The 22702-nt window shown below is 38.2% G+C and overlaps 3 long non-coding RNA genes across 4 annotated transcripts; 2 read left to right on the forward strand and 1 right to left on the reverse strand.

The window, feature by feature from the left end:
- Positions 1-9626: 9626 nt before the first annotated feature.
- LOC133732949 (uncharacterized) lies at positions 9627-11405 on the reverse strand. The gene is made up of 4 exons (XR_009857406.1): positions 11281-11405; positions 10980-11113; positions 10474-10538; positions 9627-9875 (listed from the first exon to the last, which is right to left on the reverse strand). It is a non-coding gene; the product is annotated as an uncharacterized LOC133732949 (long non-coding RNA).
- Positions 11406-13537: 2132 nt separating this feature from the next.
- Positions 13538-15812, forward strand: LOC133727901 (uncharacterized). Of its 2 annotated transcripts, none has more exons than XR_009855421.1 (3): positions 13538-13995; positions 14791-14856; positions 15538-15812. It is a non-coding gene; the product is annotated as an uncharacterized LOC133727901 (long non-coding RNA). The 2 variants fall into 2 exon arrangements; XR_009855422.1 differs by lacking the exon at positions 15538-15812 and having other exon boundaries at positions 13538-13874; positions 13945-13995; positions 14791-15004.
- A 4211-nt stretch (positions 15813-20023) lies between these two features.
- On the forward strand, positions 20024-21767 carry LOC133729744 (uncharacterized). Its single transcript, XR_009856484.1, has 4 exons — positions 20024-20075; positions 20563-20668; positions 21283-21391; positions 21477-21767. It is a non-coding gene; the product is annotated as an uncharacterized LOC133729744 (long non-coding RNA).
- The last annotated feature ends 935 nt before the right edge of the window (positions 21768-22702 follow it).

Consider the following 22702-nt stretch of genomic DNA (forward strand, 5'->3'; position numbering starts at 1 on the left):
TGGTTATTGGACTTGACTCTGGCATTCAACTTATATCTTGAGCGTGGAAAATTCAGAGTCAGTCAGGGAAAGAACGACTGCACACAAGGGGCGGGAGATGGGCGGCTCTCTCATTTATGCAGGTCCAATACAATAGTGTTGCTGACATTTTGGAGCATTATGATCTTGGGGAGCCGAGAATGGCTCGTGGCTCGTGGCTCAATTGACTATAGTTTGACGTACACTTTTGAAACTTGAAGATAACCGAGGTCTATGTACATCGCAGGTTGACACCTACAAAAAGTCAAAAACTATTATTTGCAGTTCGCAGCCTCAAATGGACAAAATAAGACGGAAAACAACAACCCAATCTTGTTAATCTTTCATATTGGTTTGATCTTCCAGCCTTCAACATTTTCTGGACAATTTTTCTTTTCTTGCTTTCCTCGAGTATGTTTCTGTTAATGTCTAAAGTTCAGCGGTAGCTGAACTTTGGTTAACGCTGGTTGACACCTACAAAAAGTCAAAAACTATTATTTGCAGTTCGCAGCCTCAAATGGACAAAATAAGACGGAAAACAACAACCCAATCTTGTTAATCTTTCATATTGGTTTGATCTTCCAGCCTTCAACATTTTCTGGACAATTTTTCTTTTCTTGCTTTCCTCGAGTATGTTTCTGTTAATGTCTAAAGTTCAGCGGTAGCTGAACTTTGGTTAACGCTGGTCCGATGGGCGGACCGCTACTTGCGATATGATTGAGACTTCCGCTACCTGTCAAGTAAAATACAAAGAGACATCAAAGAGAGACCGCGCTGGGCGGTCTTCTCTTCTCTGATGCCTAAGTTAGTCAATGTATTTATGTTGACAACGTAACAGTAGGTAAGTAGTAAATGCGTAATTAATGAGGAGAGATGAGAGAACCTTTTATAGGTTGGGAAGAGGCTGACCTCTTCCTTGTTTTCGATGTGAGACTGACATGCTTCAGTTCCCAGCTTTTGGAGCTTCTAATGTTATCTTGGCGCGGCGCGTGGTAGCGCGTCAGCAGTGATCTGGGAGTGAGCCGGGGCTCAGGCGGTAGCCTGCTTGGCTGTGTTTCCGTAGGTCACACCGTTGGTGGTAGTTGGTACCGCTGGCGGCAGTATGAGCGTGGCTTATTCTAGCTAATTATGCTTGGCAAATGCTCATGTAAGTACAGTCTCTTCAAGAATCTGCAATATTTCCCAGCCAAGTGGAGCAAAACTCATCTCATTAGACAATTGCAATGAGCTACAGTAACTGAGATGATAGCCAACAATATGATGCACTCGCATGAAAATGATGAGACAGCTACAACCTACAGCGAGGTTCAATGCTATTCAACACCTAGATGCATATGACTTGTGCATGTTAGTCGTGCTGTTTGTTAGGATTTTGATTATGACTTTTGAGACACAGTCCAATTCGGATTTCAAAACTAGGAGATAAAAACAAACCCTAGACAAGAATGACCATGCAGCACGAACTTAAAATCCAAGACTACAGATTCAATGAAAGAAGCGACCACATGTGCAACAATTCTCACCATTAATCAACAAAACAAGGAGAGAATGGATGGGAAAATGTTCATACAAAACCACTAGGAAAGATCTCAACTCAAAGTTGGTTCAAACTACACGTACATTGCTGCTACCTAACATAACATGCTATGAGAAAGAGAAATCATTCATGTATGCAAGTTACATTCCCCAATATCAGTTGATTCAAATGCAAGTACAACTCCAAAGCACACCATCAATGACGATGACAAAACTGTATAAAACCCGGCATGCTTGGCAGGGGCGGATCCAGCTACAAACTAGGTTGGGCTCAAGCCCCACCGGGCTTTTTGGGCCCAAAATTTTAAAAAATTAGGTTTATAGGTTTATTTATTTATTTATTTATTTATGTTTTTTCTGGGATACTCCGCTCCTTTCAAGCCCCACTGCCGAACTCGGGGTTGGAGCACTTTTGAACACAGCAACCTGCTAGGTTGTAGCCTTGCGGAGCACTTCCGAACACATCAACCTGCAAGGCTACAACCTAGCAGGCAGCAGCGCTGTTTATGACTTTCTCTCCGTCTCCGGTCTCCGAATCTCCGTCTCCGAGCTCCAGGTATCTCTCTCTCCCTCTCCATCTTCTTCTCCTCCTCGACTCCTCCTCTTCTTCTTCTTAATCTGAGTTTCTAATCTTCAGTTCTTGATCTTCACTTATTCTTGATCAGTTGCTTTGTTGCTGCCTTATTCTTCTTCTTCAATTGATCAGTTCTTCAGCGACTTGCTCCACTGATTCACCGATTGATTGTTTGTATCAGTTGCCGACTCACTCGGTCACTCCACCGATTCACCAATTGCAGTTTTCAATTGCAAGGTATGTCAAATTCTGCTATTTCTTGAAGCTAAGTTTTCTTCAGCTTTAAATTTGGTCTGTGGTTTTTAGTGACTGGCATATCTATTACTGCACTTCTCAAGGAAATTAATGAACATTTTACCCAGCAACAAATTATCATCAGCTTTCGAACCATTTTACTAGAAGAAGCTTGCGGAAGTTAAAACCTTGAAAGTTGAAAGCTTTCCCAGTTAATTCAACATACCCGCATTTCAGGTTACTGAGGTTAGTGTCTAGAAGCCCTCAAAAGCAGTGGGCCATAATTCCTTTGGGAAAGCTTGAAAAAAAATAAAGGTAATACCGTAATTAAATCTTGATATTTTGATAATTGTATTGGCATGATGGCATTTAATTAGGGCTGGCATTTTCAGCCGAGACAAACCAACCAGCTGAGTTCGAGCCGAGCCAAAGAAGTTGGTAACCGATATTTTCGGTAACCAAACTATTGGTACGGTAGTACCGAACCGAGAGAGAGATGACAATATGGTATTGGTTTTGATTTTTAGAAAAATACGGTATACCATACCGAACCGTATTTAAAATATATTATTTATTTATTTATATATTTTTTGTATCTATTGATCTGAACCGTTGATTATTAATAGTTTTATTGCATATTAAATTATAACCGTTTGATTAAACTTAAACTTTCCAAACCCTAAGGATAGAATTCAGAAACATCATTCAGTCCCTCAAACCAAGCCGTCTGGAATCTCTCTCAGACTCAAACCCTCTCCACCTCTCGTCAACTCGATCTCTCCTTCGAAGCCCGAACTATCCAAGAATTAAACCCAGAAAGTGTTAATCTGTTCATTCGAATCGTGTCTACAGCCGGTGAGTCTTCCCTTTTGGTTAATTTTTGTTTTAATTTTAGTTAGAAGCTCTTGGATTCATTCAATTCATATTCTAAGTTGAGTGATTTCTAATGTTTTTGCTGTTTTGCATCTTGCTGCTGTTGAATCTCAAGTGGAATCGATCTCTGTTGCAGTGTTTCCATTAATCTCAAGTGAAATCGAATCGGTCTCTTTCAAGTGAAAATTTTATCTGTGAGTTTTGAACCCATTACTTTGTTTTTTTGTTGGAATCGATCTCGGTCTCTCAATTATGTGATGTTCTAGGTTTTCAGGTTTTGGTGATTAACTAATTCTGGGCTTTGTTTTTTGTTTCGGTCTTTGCTTTTAGATATTTGTGAAGTTAAATTAGTTGTTTGACTTGCTTCAAACCTAATGGTCGAGATTATAACTTATAAGTGATGCAGTCTTCTCTTAAGTGTTATTAGATTTTTGGTTCATTACTGAGCTTCATTGGCACCAAATTTGATGTGTTTGGCAACATTGCAGATTGGCAGCATTGCAAATTTTTGGTTCAACTGCTACTGTCTATTTGTTGTTTTGTTTAATTCTCTTGTTTCTTCATATGAACTTTCAGTTTAGTTATTCAGATTATTGTACATTTGTATGAATTTTCAGTTCAGTGATTTTATGAACTATGAATTGGAATTTCTGAATTTGTATGAAGTATGAAGTATGAACAATTAAGTGATGAAATGAAGCAATGAAGTTGATGTATCATGAATGAGAGTTATATACTTATTTTTTTGTTTTTTTTCATTTACTTATTGGTCTGGGCTTTTTAAAATTACAGATAGGTCACATTGGAATTTTGGTCCAATCATAAACTCAGTTGGAGGCCCAACCAACCGATACCAACCAAGTGTCTCGGTATACCGACATGTTGGTATACCGACTTCAGTGGCCGGTATGGTACATGGTTTGGGCCTGCGGCTCTGGTACCGAACCGTGCCCAGCCCTAACCGATTGATTGTTTGTATCAGTTGCCAACTCACTCGGTCACTCCACCGATTCACCAATTGCAGTTTCAGTTGCAAGGTATGTCAAACTCTGCTATTTCTTGAAGCTAAGTTTTCTTCAGCTTTAAATTTGGTATGTGGTTTTTAGGGACTGACATATCTATTTGTCACGCCCCTGATTTTTAACACAAATAAAAATCGATATATAATCCCATAATTATACATGCGTGATCGTTCAGCCATCCATACAAAATACATTGAGACATCTTCCCTTTAAACCAAGTACATATTGATGCCCTGAACCCACAATTCCAATATTGACCCGCTCCACAGAGTCATATATTACATAAGCTTACGAATTAAATTGCCATCACAAAATAAAACGTAAATGCTCCTCAAAGCTTACTACATAGCGGAAGTCATAACAATGGCAAAGCCAACAAAATTTGCTTCCCACCCGTTCTGCTGCCAACAAGCTACCTCAGCTTCAGCCCCGATTATCCTAACCTGCAGGATTAACCCGTACACCGTTTGAATGGTTCACCGGGTTGCCACACAACAAACCCAGTAAGCTTGTGAAAGCTCGTATGAGTAACTCATGAACATCAATAAACAACTCACACAAATCAGCTTATGGAAACAATGCAACTATGATTCCTTCTAACATTCCATGTCCTTTCCACCGAAGGGACAACTTAAGTCATCTCTGTGACAATGTTCTATTTGCTAACTTAACCATCAATAAGCAAATCAAGTCTCATCTAGACAATAAAAGAGAGAATACTCTCGAGACTCTCTTTCAAGCTACATACTTAATTATGAGTCTCCAGCAACCGCGACTGTTACCCCCATACTTATGATTCCCTATTTCTTGCCTTGGTCACCATTTACGACTTGTCACCATCTGTGACTCTTGGTTTTCAGACCCCGTCTGGTCTTAGAATCAAACATCGGTCACCATCTGCGACCTGTCACCATATGTGACTCTTAGTTTTCAGACCCCGTCTGGTCTTAGAACCAACTGTTGGTCACCATCTGCGACCTGTCACCATCTGTGACATATGATTTTCAGACCCCGTCTGGTCTTAGAATCAAACATCGGTCACCATCTGTGACTCTTAGTTTTCAGACCCCGTCTGGTCTTAGAACCAACCGTTGGTCACCATCTGTGACATATGATTTTCAGACCCAGTCTGGTCTTAGAATCAAACATCGGTACTTTTCAAACAATAGAAAACATCTTTTTCCACAATATTGTTTCCCGAAAAGTTGCCTTCAACAATAATATGAACACAATCATGCATATTATTCCATCACACATCATTCACAAGAATATATATATACTTTACGTAAATATACATATATATATATACGTAGTCATTCACTCAGGAATGCCTACCAATACCAACTATAGTTTGCAGTTAAACAAATAACGCCAAAACAATAAAGGTAATTCCGTTCATAAATGAACCTTGTGAGATTACTCACCTCAAAATTCCTGCTTCGTCTTCACACCACTAGACTACTTACAGAACGCCCTCTGTCAAGCACCTAAGGAAGTACAGCCTTGATTCAGTCAACGAATCACAATTAAATAAGGTTCAAATCCCCAAATCGAACTAAAATCCCCAAAGTGGAGCCAATCGAGGTGAAACCACATCTGAGACCACCCAATGTCTCCGGAATACTTCTACGATCGATGTGACAAAACCACAAGTCGATCGAACGCTCAAATCCTCACGAATCGAATCAATCGAACGGTCCGAAACCGTAAAAATCATAACAAATCCATACAAACTCCAAAAATTGCGTATTATATATCGAAGCGCTCGTATCGACGAGTAGAAGATATATAATTCCAGAAACAGTTCCTAATATGGTCGGAACGCTGCCAGAACGCCACCACAGGCGGCCGCCAGCCAAAACTCAATATTTCCCAAAACTTCCAACATCAAAGATGTTCATCTCAGCATGCTTATCCATTTTCATAACTAGCACAAAGTCAAAATCTAAGCATAAAGGGTCGAAAACTACCTCGCAAGCTGTGGATTACTGTTCAATCCGAGTTGAATCAAGTTTCACGTGAATCGATCCAAACAGATCGATCCAGGAGGCTGCTTTGAGCTCCCCAAGCCCGGTTTGAAGCTTTGCCGACGTCGGAGATCAGAGAACTGATCGGGTCCGAATACACAGATTTTCGTCGCCTTCTATTGCCGCCACCACCGAGAATCGCCTCTAGAGGATGCCAGAGGGACGACCGGAGCAAGGAGGCCAACTGATCTGGAGAGTTTCGCCGCCATAGATTGCAGGAAAATTCGGGTCGGAACACCGGGTCCGGGTCGGGTCAGATGGATTTCTTTGATACCCAAGGTATCAGTCGAGAGAAAAGAGAGAGGAAGAGAGTTTTCGGAAATGGCAATTTGGAATTATGAAAATATTTTCGGAAAATTCCTATTTATACTAAAACGGAAACTTTTTCCGAAAGCCACAACTTCCTCATACGAACTCCGATTGACGCGTTCCACATGTCCACGAACTCGTATTGACGCGCTCTACAACATTTCATGAAGGAAGTTTTCGGAGAATCTTAACGTAACAAAAGTCAACCTTGAACCCCCCCCCCCCCTTAAATCCACACTTTTAGAATAAAAATTCATCTGAAACACTTCCGCTCCGTCCACGAGCCACTAAACCGTCCAATAACCATAAAATTAATTCCGGAAAATCCTCGGAAAATAATTACGAATTTCCGGGGTATCACACTATTAATGCACTTCTCAAGGAAATTAATGAACATTTTACCCAGCAACAAATTATCATTAGCTTTCGAACCATTTTACTAGAAGAAGCTTGCGGAAGTTAGAATCTTGAAAGTTGAAAGCTTTCCTGGGTAATTAATTCAACATTCCCGCATTTCAGGTTACTGAGGTTAGTGTCTAGAAGCCCTCAGAAGCAGTGGGCCACAATTCCTTTGAGAAAGCTTGAAGAAAAATAAAGGTAATACCGTAATTAAATCTTGCTATTTTGATAATTGTATTGGCATGATGGCATTGACAATGAGTCGGTGATTAAAGAGTTTGAAGCTTCATGTACTCGTAGAGTTAGATTTAGTTAATTTATGCTCTTGTATTATATTGCATTGCGTGTTTATTTTATTGTTGAGTTTGTTCTTTAATTTTGTATATGCATTTGAGGGATAAGGCTCATTATGTCCCCCCCCCCCCCCCCCCCCCTCCTTCTGACTAGGTGTATATGCATTTGAGTTTCTACTTCTTTTTTTTCCTTTGTTAAGAAGTTCAAGCCCACTGAGCTTGAAATCCTGGATTTGCCCCTGCTGTCTGGATCTTACAACTATCGTCTTCTCATTCCACGGCCACGAAAAGCAGCTCCTCCACACCCTCTACCTCCCATGGCACTAGTAGCAGCATCTCCCTGGGCACTCTCAGACTGCATTCAAGTGACATTAAGCATTAAACAACTGACTTGTTTTATATAAGAATATAAAGATATAAAGTTAAATTATGCGGAGTGAAATCCACACTCCACATTTTACATTCCACTCTCTCTTTCTATCTTTTGTTGTAGTTCTGTTGTAGTTCTTATAAAGATACAAAAGTTAAATTACAACTAAAGACAAAAGTGAAGTAAATAAGGAGTGTAAATTTCAGTTCCTAAATTATATGTTATTTGTAAGTATCAAATTCATTAGCCAATATCTCAATGGCTCAATACAGCAGAAGTTCAAGAATCCTGAGTCCATTCTAAATTATAATTAAAAAAAAAATGAAACTATTCTCCTTCAAACCAAATGCAGAGGATACAATTTTATTGACATGATGACCATGGATGACCAAGCTACTATCAAGGAAATATGAAATTTTGACTAAACATAATCACCTAGAAACAGTAAATAGAACCCGCATACCTTTGAATTTTTCACTGTCTCGTCAACACTTAAAAACAAGGCAAGCAGTAGCAGCATTTATAGCATTGATCTACAGTAAAAGACACGGTTATTTCACGTGCCAAATGACATTATAAAGAAAGGGGGGGGGGGGGGGGGGGGGGACACAAGGGCACTCTATGATGTGGCTATGCCTCCTACATCTATGCTGTTGAAATAACAAGCATATACCTAGCCTTTACAACTGCTGGCTCCTAGACAAAGTTAGCATACAAATCAACAATTCCTTTGGTGTTAATGTCAACTCCATAAGGTACACCCTCATCTAGAAGAAATTTATTTTTAGAATCTTTTGGCAAACAATTATCGAATGCCTAACGTAAATGCAAAAAAACCAACAACTCCATATAACGCTCCAATACATCCTGAATCCTTATTTTCAGTAAAAAGAGTCTTCTAAAGTCAATCTACAATAATTTTTTCTGTTTTGACCCTCCAGCATTCCAATCAATATTCCGGAAGTTTTAGGACTCTAAATGAAAAACCCTTATATAGGAAAACACTAGACACAGAGCTTGTGCTTTCCCGAGGGGAGAACTGTAGGCCTCCAAAGTCGACTTATATTTCTGGCAGAAAACTACCTAGCATGATATAAAAGAACTCGAGGAAGAATTTGGCAACCTAAAATTTAGCCCCCTCTCAATCCCGAGATGCAGGATACCACAGCGCCGTAACTTTAAGCCAACAAGAAATAGTCACGTCACAAGGACATTCCGAAAACCCCGCTAACCCAAAGCCACTAGGCATTTAAAAAAAAATTTGAAACCTTATTTCAGGAAATTGAATTTCGTTAAACACTTTATAAATAAACAACCCATTTATTTTAAGACGGAAGGTAGCTGTAAGTCGTAAGGGGAAAACAAAAGTCAAGCGACGCCTTAAGGCTGACAACACAAATTGTCTAGAAATTCGAATGCAAAATACAACAACGAAAGAAAAGACACGCCCCAGGTATGTGAGCCTCTCAGAGTCTGATAAAGCTCATTTATTGAAAGTAGGAAATGCGATCGAGAAATGGAAATACCAAGTTGAAAACAGGATTCTTGGAAACAACACCAAAACACGAACACTGCCACGTAACTAGTTCCTGGTCCAGCTCCTCCACAGTAGGTTGTTTATTACTTGAAATGTAGGGGTGAGCAATTCGTCCTCTCTAGCCCAATAGGGGCCGACCCAACCGATGCTAGGTTTGAAAATACGATACGAAACATACATATACTAAATATATATACGCGCGTTGTAAAAACGATTCAAATCAAGGCAACCAAAAATATTCATCATATTTTTCAGAAATCATATGTTGTATGCTGTGACAGGACCCGACCCAAGTTTCACCCTGAAACCCGGATACGAGCCTGCGGGGTCCACGTTAGGTGACATCCTACCGAAAAATCGGCAGAACCTCCCCTAAAATGGACTACCCAATTAGTTCACAAAACCTGGACATGATTAATATTAAGCTCCTACTCACAAACACAATTCAAAATTAACATTCCACGTGTATAAGTTACATTCAGACAGTACGAAATCCACCTTAACATCAATACGATAACAAGTTCTCAAGCATTAGCATTCACCAAATGAAAAGGTTATCAGAGCAGTGCTACATAACTAAGCCGATATCATACAAGGTAGGTTAAGTATTAACCTACAGTCAAAACGAAAGCGCTGATTCCTGTGCCTCAAGTTCCTGGACGCGATCTCGGCCAAACTGAAATCTGGGCATTTGAAACCAAAGGGCCCAGGGGAAAACATTTAAAATCCGTTAGAGTGAGTGGACAAAACTGAAATAAGTTATGAAACAATTAATTGAATGCTTCCCCATTTTCTCGTTAACAAAATCCGGCATGCAGCGAGATTTACAAAACATTTCCAACTCATTCCTTTTTAAAATATCCTTTTCAAGAAAACTCGTTCGATAACTAGAGAGGACTGCTGTCTAGTCATCTCATGCCAACTGGAGGGGACTGCGGCCCAGATGACGCATCGGAGGGGACTGCCGACCGGATTTAGGAGGCGGTGGTTAGAGGGGACTGCCGACTAACTACCTCATCTGGAGGGAACTACCGACCAGATGACTCACCGGGGGGGACTGCCGACCGGGATATAATCTGGAGGGGACTGCCGACCAGACTATTACCTAGAGGGGACTACCGACTAGGTAAGATACACATGCGCCGAAAATAGCCTCCTTGCCAACTCCATTCTTTAAAATCTTTTTCTTTCCACGAAAACCACATTTACACAAATAGTAATCCATTATAAACTTAATACCATGCTGCATGCATTATATAAATAAAATAAAAGTCCACTCACAGGTGAGTCTCGCAGCTAATCCTGCTGTCTGCCCGTGTCCTCCTCACTCGAGGGCTCAGTATATCCTGTAGTAAATGGGCATGATATAATTAACCCTAATAAGAAAATAATCTAAGAATCAAAACTCATTCCCTCGAAAAGTAATGCTTGTTATTCACAAAATTTCGTCTAATAACCAATTCTTCAATTTAGGATTCAACTCTCGAATTTCGGAATTCCTTACAATTTCAATTTCTTAACTAAAACTAACCACCAAATTATAAATAATTCTCTTTCCAAAATCTCCAAATTCTCTCTTAATGTTTCCTTTTCAAATCACAATCTCCTCTCTAACTCCCAACAAAATAATTCAACAATAGCCTTTTACCAAGAGACTTAACCCAAAACATTTATAAAGCATATTCATCAAACAACCATAATCAACATCAAATTCCAAAGAAATCTCAATACCCAACAACCTCAAGTCTAACACAAAACTCAAAGATTAATTCCAACAATTTCTATACCTGCAACAACAACCAAATTCAAGTAGGAATATCCAGAAAAATCAAACAAGAACCCAAGAATTCGACGGTTACTGTTCACGGTACTGTTCACAGTCTCAAACAGCTTCAAATCTTCCTCCACCGATCAAAACAAGCTGCAAGGGGTTAGGGATGAAGGTTAGCATCGTCCCAGCCACCAAAAACCCAAAGAAATCCGGCCGGAACCGCCGGAAAACCGAAGATCAAGGCAAAAACCCAATTTTTCCATTTCTGAAATTTTGAAGATCTCAAGAATCCATGGTACCCAAGAGGAAAAACTTACATGAATAGGTAGAGAAGGAGGAGAGGATCACACCAAGCCGAACGGTTTGTCCTGGGGTGGCCGGACGGCGAAGAAATCGCCGGAAGAAGATGATGGGTTGGACGGCAAAAGAAAGGAGGGGGGGGGGTGGGTTGGAATCGGGTTCTCCCGATTTCTCTCTCCTATTTTCTGTTTTTGTTTTCCTCCTTTCCTCAATTAGAAACTCCCCTTTTAAAAATAACCAAGCTTTGAACAGTAACTTTTCCTTTCTAGCCCCAACTTTCCTGATAAAACTCCGATTCAAACAAACTACATGTCCACGAACTCGATTTTTCGTAGACTACGATATTCTCAAATAAATTTCTTAATTTACCGGACTAAAGAAAAAGTCACTCTTCCGTCAACCACGGTAAAATGTAACTAGTAAAAAAAACTTTAAGGTACGGGGCATTACATGCTGACACCAAGTCTGAGCTTAGAGATCCTTACCTGGAAGGTTTTCAACTTTCTCAGTGACTGAAACCTCAGTTTTCTATACTCGGTAAACTAGGCCAACTACCAATCATAGCCTAAATCCATCAATATTCATAATCTATTTTCCTTACTAGCTATGGGTAGTGAGAGTGTCCATTTAATGGTCCAATGCCATATGATATCACTGTCGATTCCCTACGTACACTACTAAGGTGACATGGACTCAACATAACATATGGTCATATCGCCCCTCTGGAGGTTCACGGTTTCAACACCGTAGGAAGCATAGCTCCTATCAGTCTCAGGTCACTAAATAAACATATCTCCGATATATAAGCATGTCTAAGCCTTGGATTTTATCTCAACAATTAAATATCAACAACAAATAAGGAAACATTTATCTCTAGGCATCAACAATGACAACCAAAAACAATGCAGGATTTTTCACGCAACAAAAAAAAAAAAAAAAAAAAAAAAAAAATATATATATATATATATATATATATATATATATATATATATGTAAGCGTATACACACAGCAAAATCCCACTAACATGGAAAGGAATAGCTCACCCTACCTGGATGTAATAGACGTGTCCCCACTTTGGTCCGCTTCGCTAAAGTTTCCTACATGAACTCGATTCCCTGATTGAATAATTTAAACCGTTAATAATCATTCCTTCTTGGTATTACTTAGGTAATCAACATTTTGCGCATCTAATAATCCAGTTAATTAAATTGAGGCCAACTAATGCCCATAAATTCCAAATAGGCAACTTTTCTTAAGCAATCATTCTCCTTTTAAAATCAACACCTAATCTTGGAAAGAAATCTTAGAATAATTCCTTTTATTTTCTCCTTGACTCACCTTTGTCTCCGATTTAAAATTTAATTGACCTTTAGCCAAATAATCTTCTCTTGACTATGAATTTTGGAGAATAATAACTCATCCAATTATTACTAATTTATTCTCCAATAATTCTTTCTCAATCTTTCCTTTCTCTGAAAATAGACAAATTAACTTTTATTGTCTTTCCTTTATAATTCCTTATTTTCCACTTCCACCTTTTTAAGTCCAATTTGTGAGCCCCCGAAAATTTTGTTTAATTTTTAGAAGGTAATTTTTCGTCAATAAGATTTTCGCAAGGTGATTTAAGTGAAGAAATCGATTTTGGAAATTGTTTTGGTGTCGAGACCACCTACTGGGTTGACAATTTAAGTTTGGGCCAAAGTCCTTTCATTTGGGCCTAGAAGGTACTAAAGTTCATTGCAGCAAAAAGATCGCCGAAGCAAATTTGAAAGGAGAACATTTTAACTTCGTACTTTTTCTTGTTATTTTAATTTGTCGCATAACGTATGAAATTACGTATTCGTAATGTACGAATGTATTCGAGATTAGATTAAGATTATGAGGCCATTAAAAGGATTAAGAAATTAGAGAAAATCCAATTTGGGTCTAGAAAAGTATTTTTAAAGTATTGAGGCTTAGGACAAGCCCGGAAAATTTTCCCGAAAGGATTCGGTGAAGTGTCGGAGAAATAAGGATGTTTGGAGATGTAATTTTCGGATTGGGCTTGAGGAAATTAAGAGAAAAAGAAAGTTGGAGCAGCCCAAGCCCACTTGGCCCAAAAGGAGGGGCAGATTCGACTTTTCACAATTAAATTTGGGAGAGGTATTTAAGGAACACATCCCTCTCAAACCCTAGCCACTTCCCTCATTTTCTCCATCAGCTTTCTCTCTCTACCGAGAGCCTCTCTCTCTACCCGGTCGCCGGAAATCGCCGCCGCCGCCGCCGTCGCTGCCGCACCGCCGCCAGTCGCCGGAATCCGGATTTCAACCAAAATTTCCAGATTTTCTCCTCTTCCTTCCCTCTTTCCATTTCTCCAACCAAAATCATGAAATTTAGCCATTTAATCCCCCAAAAACCCTAGAACCCGAAGCTAAAATTGGGGCTTTTGTGATTTCTTCTTTCCAAGCTCAAATCAAGGTATTTTCCATCCTAATCTAGCCTATATTCCTTCGATCTATACATCTTTCTTCCTAAATCCGAGTTTTTGATTTGGGTTTGTGATTTTGTTTGCATGAACCCGATTTCTCCTTGAACCATCAAGCTAGGCTATGGGTTTGACAAGGATTTGTGGTAAGGATCTATCCATGCAACCTTGTTTCGCAATTTTTGGTTGTGGTATTGATGATGGACGGATTTGTAGGTGAAGAAGGCCATGGAGGAAGCTTAGGCCGTGAGTTTTGAAGAAGAAAGGGTAAGGAATGGGTTTTAGACAAACCCTAGAATTTTTGGAATTTATTTGGTTGATTTTGATTTTGTTGAGATATTGTTGTTGTTGAAAAAATTGTGAAAAATAGAGTTTAATTAGTAGGATTTTATTGATCTAATTTTCAAAGGATTGGAAATTGGTGTTGAAGATTTGGTGATTGTTGTTGTGTTATTTTGGCCAAAAGAAAAAGAAAAGGAAGAAGAAAAGAAATGGCTTTATTTTTGGAAGAAAATGAAGAAAAGAGTAAAAGTTGAATTAAATGAGTTTTACCTTGGTAAAGTGGTAAAAAGTGAAGAAGGTGAAAGTAAAGGTAAATTCGGTAAAAAGGAGGTAAAAGTGAAAGTGTGGAGGTAAAAGTCTTGGTAAAAGTAAAAATGTGAAAAAGGAGAAGTAATTGGGTAAAAGGGAAAAGTAAAACTTTATTTATAATTATTTACTTATTTATTTTTAATAAATAAGAAATAATGGTAAATAAGGGAATACTTGGTCAAAAGTCAGAAGTCAACGGTCAAAAGTCAACTCCGAGAGTTGACCAGGGTTGACCGACCTCGTAAAGTGTGAGGATCGACTCGACTTTGGTCGCTCGGATTGGCGATAGTTTAGCGGAGCAATAAGGACGTTTTTCCTTTTTAAGAAAGAAGTTGGTTTCCCAAATTGGTAAAGGTTAAAAGAAGTAATTAATGGCCTCATTGAAATAAAAAGGATTTAGCGTGCGCGATTACTTAAAGTTGATCATGATGTTTACCTGGATAATTACTTACAAACTAAGTAATGGTTTAGGAAACACGATCGTTAAGGAAGCTTAAGCGGAAAGCGTCAGAGCGTGGAATACGCCGGCATATCCAGGTAGGGTGAGCTGTCCCTTCCTTGTTAGAGGCTTTTCAGTATATGTGGAATGCTATACTATGATAGTATGTTGCCTGCAAGAACGTTTTTGGTTGTTCATCAGTCGATGCCTCGTGATACATGTGTTTTCAGAGCTGATAATTGTTGATTGCGAAAATCGAGGCTAGACTTGCATGTTGAGATACTGTACCCTTTGTATGTTTGTGACCTGAAAGTGAATGGGACCTAGACACGTTGATTCCTAGGGATCCCACGGTGTCGATAACCGTGAACCTCCGGAGGGGGCTGTGCTCCTATGTTTGTCAAGGAAAGGTAAATACAGACAGTGAACCAGTCATAGGAGACTCAGAGCCAGGAAATGGACACTTTCGCTACTTGTAGTCACAAAGACTACAGAGTAGTTGGCTGGTTCTCGTACTCAGGTTGAACCAGGTCGGTCACCGATTTATTTTACTTTAGCCGGCAGGTAAGTATCTCGGAGCGCCAAGTGTGTGAAGCATACTGCACATGTTTTATGAAAGAAAACAAATGTTTGTGGTTGCCACTTTTCTTAAAGCATTTTTCAATAAACGTGCACAATATTATGTAGTAAATATTTTCAAGTATATTATTTTTCAAACCTAGCATGGTTGGGTCGGCCCCTACTGGGCATGCGAGGACGAAAGCTCACCCCTACTATAGTGTGCAGGTTTCGAGCATGTGGTCGGGAAGCGTACAGGGGAGGCACATGGCACAGCTTGGCGCATTTCTCTTTAGTTTTATCAAAAGAAGGTTTTGGTCCTCAATCGGATTTTGTAGTAACTTATTTATTTACTTTTTATTTATTTATTTATTTCCTACTCGTTTACAAAAATTCCGGGAGACCCGTAACCCTGGGGCGCGTCTCCCATACTTGTCGTTACTTACGGATCAGTTTTATTTTCCAAATTGGGCTCCGATCGCAAGCCCAAAACTCTTAGCCCATTTCGAATTCCGCTTTTGAAAATGTGTTGTTAGGTTGCTAGAATGACTTGTCCAAGAAAGTGTTTTGTGAACCAACAGTCCAAACCCAAAAGGCCTTGCGTTTTCGGGTTAATGAGTTATCGGGATGCCATTCGTGACATGTCGGTTTCTCATTGGCTCGGAATCGCGGCGCTGTGGGACCCCCCTCCCGGGTCACCACACAATTGATTAATGTCAAAACAATACTCCTCTCTTTTTAATTGTTTCCTGTTTGGTCAAACCCTCCTTGAAATAGGATTTAATACCAATAAATTTCCAATATTTCTTTTCTCCACTTTCTCTTTTTTTCCCAATTAATCAAAATCACTAGGCCAATAACCTCAATATACAACACTTTTTACACAACGAAAAAAAAAAATGTTGTGTGATGATGGAAAGTCAATCATACAACACGATTAGGAACCTTACGTTGTATAAGGACATAAAAATTTTGAAGTTTTTATGTAGAAGGTGATTGCACAACACTGACAATAATAGTTTGTTGTGTGAATGAAAAAAAATATAGAGGTAGATTTCCCTCCTAGCTTGACTCAAATTTGGCTCCAAATTGGTACTATATAGTACAACAGAATAGTTAAATCTGTTGTATGAGAGTAGCTTGCAAAATATCATACAACAGTTTTTTACTCTGTGTTGTCCAAGTGAGGAAGATATATTGGGATGGTTTGGATGTGCCCCAAAATGCCACTCATTCCCCCCCAAAATGAATAAATTTTTATCAACTTGCGTGTGATGATTGTAAGCTCCTACAACCAAATTATTTATATGTGTTGTCTGAATAAGAAATGCCTCTACCCAGCGCCAAAACTAATATTTTGATTGCACATAGGCGGGAATTTCCCCTCTTTGGTCGCTCAGCTCAAATTTAATGTGTACATAATGAGGCAACGTAACTTGATCTATGAAAACCAAGTGCACTGGGCCAGCGAGTTTGTCTCCTACTTAGAATCTTTCAATAGCTGTGGTTCCAATACTTTAGAAAAAATAGCTTTTTCTTCGAGCATCTCCTCTCAGCACCATCTCTCATCAAAATAGCTGTGTTTCCAATACTTTAGAAAAAATAGCCTTTTCTTCAAAACAATCTCTCTTGAAAACACCATCTCCTCTCAACACCATCACTCAGAACAGCCATCACTCTACTCAGCCATGTTTGATTAAGGTTCTACTCAGCCATCACTCGATTCATCTCGATTAGGGTTCGACTCAGTTTCATTTGTGGGTTCTTCGTACTGGGAAGAAAGAGGAGGAAAATGGTGTTTCGATCTGCTGAAGATTAGGGTTCTTCAATTTGGAGATTTGTGGGCTTCTCGATTTGGGGGTTTCAAGCTAGTCGATAAATTGAAGGAGGAGGAAAAGGGGGTTTCAATCTACCTGAAGATTAGGGTTCTTCGATTTAGGGATTTGGGAGCTAGTCTATAAACTGAGGAGGAAATAGGGGTTTCACGGCTACTCGATTCGTGGTCAAATCCATCGAGGTCGATAATGGAGGATCTCTCTGAGCTAGAGATTAGGAATTTCATCAAGCCCTTCCACAAGTTCGTCGACTCGTAGAGGGAGATTTTCCACAGCCATATTAATGAGCTCCAAAAAATCGTCGTCACTCAATGTAAACTCACCGGTGCCAATCCTTTCTCGCAAGAGATGGTGCGTTTTCGAATTTTGATTCTGTTTTGCATTTTTTTTTTGCTGAGAAATTAGAGAAACATGAAAAAGAATTAGAACAATAAGCTCTAATGCTGTGTTTTGTTTGGATGTGCAGGCAACTGGTGCACATGGTCTACTTTGATACATGAACTTCGTTTTCTATCTTCAAGTTGCTAATTTTCATGTTGGTTTCTGGTTTTGTTAGTCTACTTTGGTATAGATGTGTAGCTATTGTTGGTTCTGGTTTTGTTTGCTATTTTGGGTGTTCTGCTTTTTCCTTAACTTTTGGTGATGGGTGTTCCTTTTAGCATATTTCCTTTTTTCTTTTGGTGAATTTTCGGGCTTTTCTTTTGTTTGTTTATATTTTGAATCTGTAATCTGCTTGTGCTTTTGGGTTTTGAGGCCAATGCTTTGCTCTGTGGGATTGAGTGAGTAATGGGGGATTAGTAACTTGTTTGCTATTTGCAAACGGATTGGCGATTCTGATTGAGGATCGGTTTCTTGGTCCGAGAGGTTTTGCAAGAATTTCACAGAGGGAATGTAAGTATGATGAAGGGGCAGCTTATAGGACCTTTATATTCATGATAGTGCTTCAGATTTATGCTCATGCTCTTCAACTTCAAAACCATATTATCACTGTGGATTCTCTCTTGAAACATGAATCATTAGTGATCGATAGTTGAATTATCTATTCTTTTTCCTTTCTCTGCACACAATTCAGATGAATGACACAAGTTATGGAAGTGTTTTATGTAGCTTTTTTTTTTCCACCCAATATCAATCCTCATCAATTTGTTTTCAGTCAACTTTTCCAGCTATGATCCTTGAATTTGAATTTTCAGTTTAAGCCTTTAGATCATGATAATGGTTCTGTGCATTTAATAGTTTTAAGGATTTTTATAGCTTAAATGAAACATAATTTCAGAGACTATGGCTTTGTAAAAAAAATATAGCAGCATTGCCTATGTTCAACTGTTAAAAACCATTCCTTTTCGGTAAACTGCTCTTAATTGCTTCTTTGATTTGCTACTGCGTTTGATTTGTAATCCTATTTTGTAATGACGTTCTTATGCCTCAGTTTTTCCTTAAAGCTAATTTAACTGTGTGTTTAATTCCCACAGAATTTTATCATCAAATATTTGCCAAGGCTTTAGTGCATTTCTTTCAATCAAAATTTCTGATCATAACTTGGTCAAAGCTTAGGTAAGCTTCTCTGCTATTTTAATATGATTCCCAATTTTGTGATGATGATATATTCATATACCTAATCATAATACCCCTCCAAACAATCATCCACGGTGAATGGCTTCATTTTATGGATATTTAGTTGAAGATAGTGTTTTGAGGTTCAATTGTGGTGTGAGTTTTAATAAGTTTGCGGAGGATAATGATTCAATCATAGTCTTATGATTCTGCATATGCCATGTATAAGTCAGAGGGTAATCCATGCTCAAGAAAAAAAATAAATAAATAAAAGATTAGGTTATGTCATGCTTCGGGGATAAGGTGTATGGGGCAACCCAATGTAATTGAGGTGTTTTGTTCTTATTTTGATTTATATATTTTTTAATTTTTTTTTTAAATTTTACATAGAGAAACTGCATGTCTTATTGGGTTTTGGTCTGAGGCAAGTTGGTATGTTTACCAATTCTTGAGCAATTCTATTTACCAATTAATTGATTAGGTATATATATGATTATATACTCTCTCATACACACAAGGTTCGATTCTAGGGCATATATTTTAAAAGTTGGTTGTTAAAGTTGTATAGGTCTGATACATGATTGCAAGGACTTATTGTGATGCCAGAGGACCATCATCAGTAATGTGCTGGGGAGATCTAGGAAACTTGAATAAACCAAAGAGCAACATTTTTTAATAAAATGTACCAATTTCCCTTGCTACTTTTGCTACCAAAAGTGACAAGTTTTTCCGGAAGATTAATTGTACTGGTTTAGACAAAGCAACCAAAACAAATGTATTTGCTTGAGAGAAGAAAAGCTTTTCCAGTTATGTAATTGTATAGTTGCTATATGCTATATCATTGTATATTGGAATTCAAAATAAGGTGCTGTATCTGATAAGATGATAGTTAGTCATTTGCTTATATCTCATTGTACTGTACATTTAGAATATGGGCACTTGCATCGATGGTTATTAGATTGTTTTGTTTTTGGCTTGCATAAGAACATGGAGATGAGCGTTATAATTATGAAACTGAGTTTCAGAATTTCTGAAAGATTTATGCTCGGATGGGTGAATATGTAAAATAATTATGAAACTGAGGACTTCATTATATTTCTGTTAGTTGTTAGTTCAGTTACAAAGAAAGCCATGGATAATTGAAAATAAGCTGTTTTGTCACAAAAATAATTCCTTTTTTTTTTCTTTCTTCAGCATCAGCCTCTGTGTTTTGTATCCCATAAACGATATAGTAATTAAGTTGGTTTTTGGGTTTTTGTTTTTGATGAAACTGGGTTACATTGCTATAAGAAATTGACCCTCTTTGTGATTTTTGCAGTGTTCTATTAATGCTCTTTGGTGCTTGGACGAGCTGAGCTTTTGCAAAGGAGGTGAAGAATTTCTGTCTCTATTTTGGTTTTGCTTCTGATTTGGGTTCATAAACAATGCTTATGTAATAGAACCGAAACCCTTTTATGTTCATTGTTGGTGATGCTACATATGCTATTCTTTGATTAAAGTTGCTTTCAACTAAATGCATAATTCTCTGAATATATGTGCCATGAAATCTGATGCATTTATAAAACATGACAAGTCTTGCTGTGATGTGATGGATTTTGGGTTTAAGTTGATGTACTGTTGTACTTTTGTAATGATAATCTATTTCCTTGGGAACTCATGATGATTGTACTAGAACTTTGGGGAGAGTAGTCACACTTGTGTTGGGTGGGCAGTTATTGGGTGTTCAAGTAAAAGAGTTAAATGCAAGAGCATTGGAGTTTGGATTCTACGTTTGATCACATTGCTTTTATAGATTGTCAATTGTCTTAATTATATATTCTATCTTCTTGCAGGTGTAATGTTTCTGTTTCCTAGCAGGTTGTTGATGAAATCATATTGCAGAATAAGAAAAAAGACCAACTGGAAGCCCAAGCAAGGGTAGCTGAGAAAAAAAATCTAGGGATTGAAATTAAAAGCAGAAGATGTAAGAACTCATTTCTTCTTTCTTCTAAGGCCTACGTTTCTTTTTCTGTTTTAGTTTCTTATTGGATTCTATAAATGTACTTTGCTTTTCAGTTTCTCTGTTAAGACTTTCATCTATGTTTTGCAACCATAATTTGTGAAATGCAGAAAACATAGCTGTACTTGTGAATGATTCTTTTGTATGGTTGCAGCTTTATAAGCAAAATATGCTTTTGACTTTGGTTTCTGTTTTTTTTATGATAGACTTTGGTTTATGTTACCGGTTCAGGGGTTTTTCCACCAAAATTATAGAACCTTAATTCTTAAGCTTTCAGGGGTTCCATTAACCAATTAATAAACTCAAATCTGAAATATTATAAATTTAGGTTATAGCTATGGTGCTTTTCATGTAGTGGGAAACAAGTATGGCAGGTCTGGGACACATCTATATATCTCCCAAAGCTATAAAAATTAGTCCCAAGCACCTCGCTTCTTCCCAAAATTAATTACCTGTGGGTTTGGTATTTGGTTTTCTTGTGTGGATTGAATGAAGATGGTGATGGTCCTGATGGATATGTACATACAGGTAAATTTTCCTATGTTAAATTCTAATTACCTTTATGGGCTTGTGTTTAGGAGTACATATTAAAGGAGTTGACTATTGTTAGACAGAGTTTTCTTGTTGGAGAGCTGTTATTGTTGGCTATGCTGCTATTGCTGGAGTTGTAAGGAGCTAGCTTGACTGGTGAGTGTTGCTTGACTGCTACTCTTTGCCTTTGTTTTGTTGAATGCATTTGTTGAAGCTAGAATGCATTTGCTGACATATTCAGTGGGAGAGGAGAGGCAACAGTCAATATACCCAAGCAGACATAGATATGATGCGAAATGAATGGGCAAAGTATGTCGTGAAGGCGTATGTGTAGGAGCTAAAGGAAAGCATAAGAGGAAGTAGGTTGTTGCTGAAGGAAAGCATCATTTTTGTGCTTCTCTGCTGGTACAATATTCATGCACTATGTGGCATGTTTTGTAACAAATAGTTTGTATTTGTATCAGCTTTTGATGTCCCAAGTAGATGGGCATGCAGTTGAATGCTTTACTTCTTTCAAAGTTGGCTTGGATGATTGGGAAATCCTCCCTTTTAACATTTGAATGCTTTTCTTCAAATAGTATGAGTTGGATTACTCATTTAATAGATTCCAGTGTCTTTTCTTTACAATTAGTCACTGTTTATTAGGTAAAATGGAGCATTATTATCAATGCACAAAATCCAGAAAAGACGATTATCACACAACAGAATTTCTAATGTTAATAATGTTGTCTGAAGTAACAATTTGGATGTTCACACAATGAATCCTTATATAACCATGCAACGGTTCTAACAAACATACGTTGTCTTATTTATAATCACACAACTGTAATAACTAGAATACATTATCTAAAAACTAACACACAACAATAAAATTTCCAAAAGTGAAGTGTGAGGATAACTCATACAACAGAGAAAATAAAATGCTGTTGTCTGATTCGCCTTTCATACAACGTCTCGGAAACAACTTTCGTTGTGTGAATGATGCCAATGACATGTGCAGCATGACTGCACGGAAACTTTGGCTGCCATCTGCAGAGAGAAGGCACAACAGTTTTAACCAAATAAGTGTTGACTGTTTGTGATTCACACAACGGGTTTCCACCGTTGTGCCATTTTTCATCACACAACGCTCCGATACACAACGGAGATCGTCCAAATCACACAACGAATTTGGTCCGTTGTCTGTTAGCTTTTTTGGCCTAGTGAATAACTCTTTTCCTTCTTTTTTTTTTTTTTTGTTCTTCCCACTCTTCACCAAAAACATCATTGTTAAACCAAGAACAACATGCAAATAAAATTGAACAATCCAACCCTATCAAAAACCATTTTACTCCAATAAAATTGTCGAAATTGTAAGAATGAAGGCTATTCTTTAGCCCACGAACCTTACCTTTTGGATTTTACCAAAAATTCATTCAATTTCCTCCTTGGCTCCCTTGACAACACTCTTATCTCTACATAAAACCA

This window comes from Rosa rugosa, chromosome 2, assembly GCF_958449725.1.
Source record: "Rosa rugosa chromosome 2, drRosRugo1.1, whole genome shotgun sequence".
Taxonomy (NCBI): Eukaryota; Viridiplantae; Streptophyta; class Magnoliopsida; order Rosales; family Rosaceae; genus Rosa; species Rosa rugosa.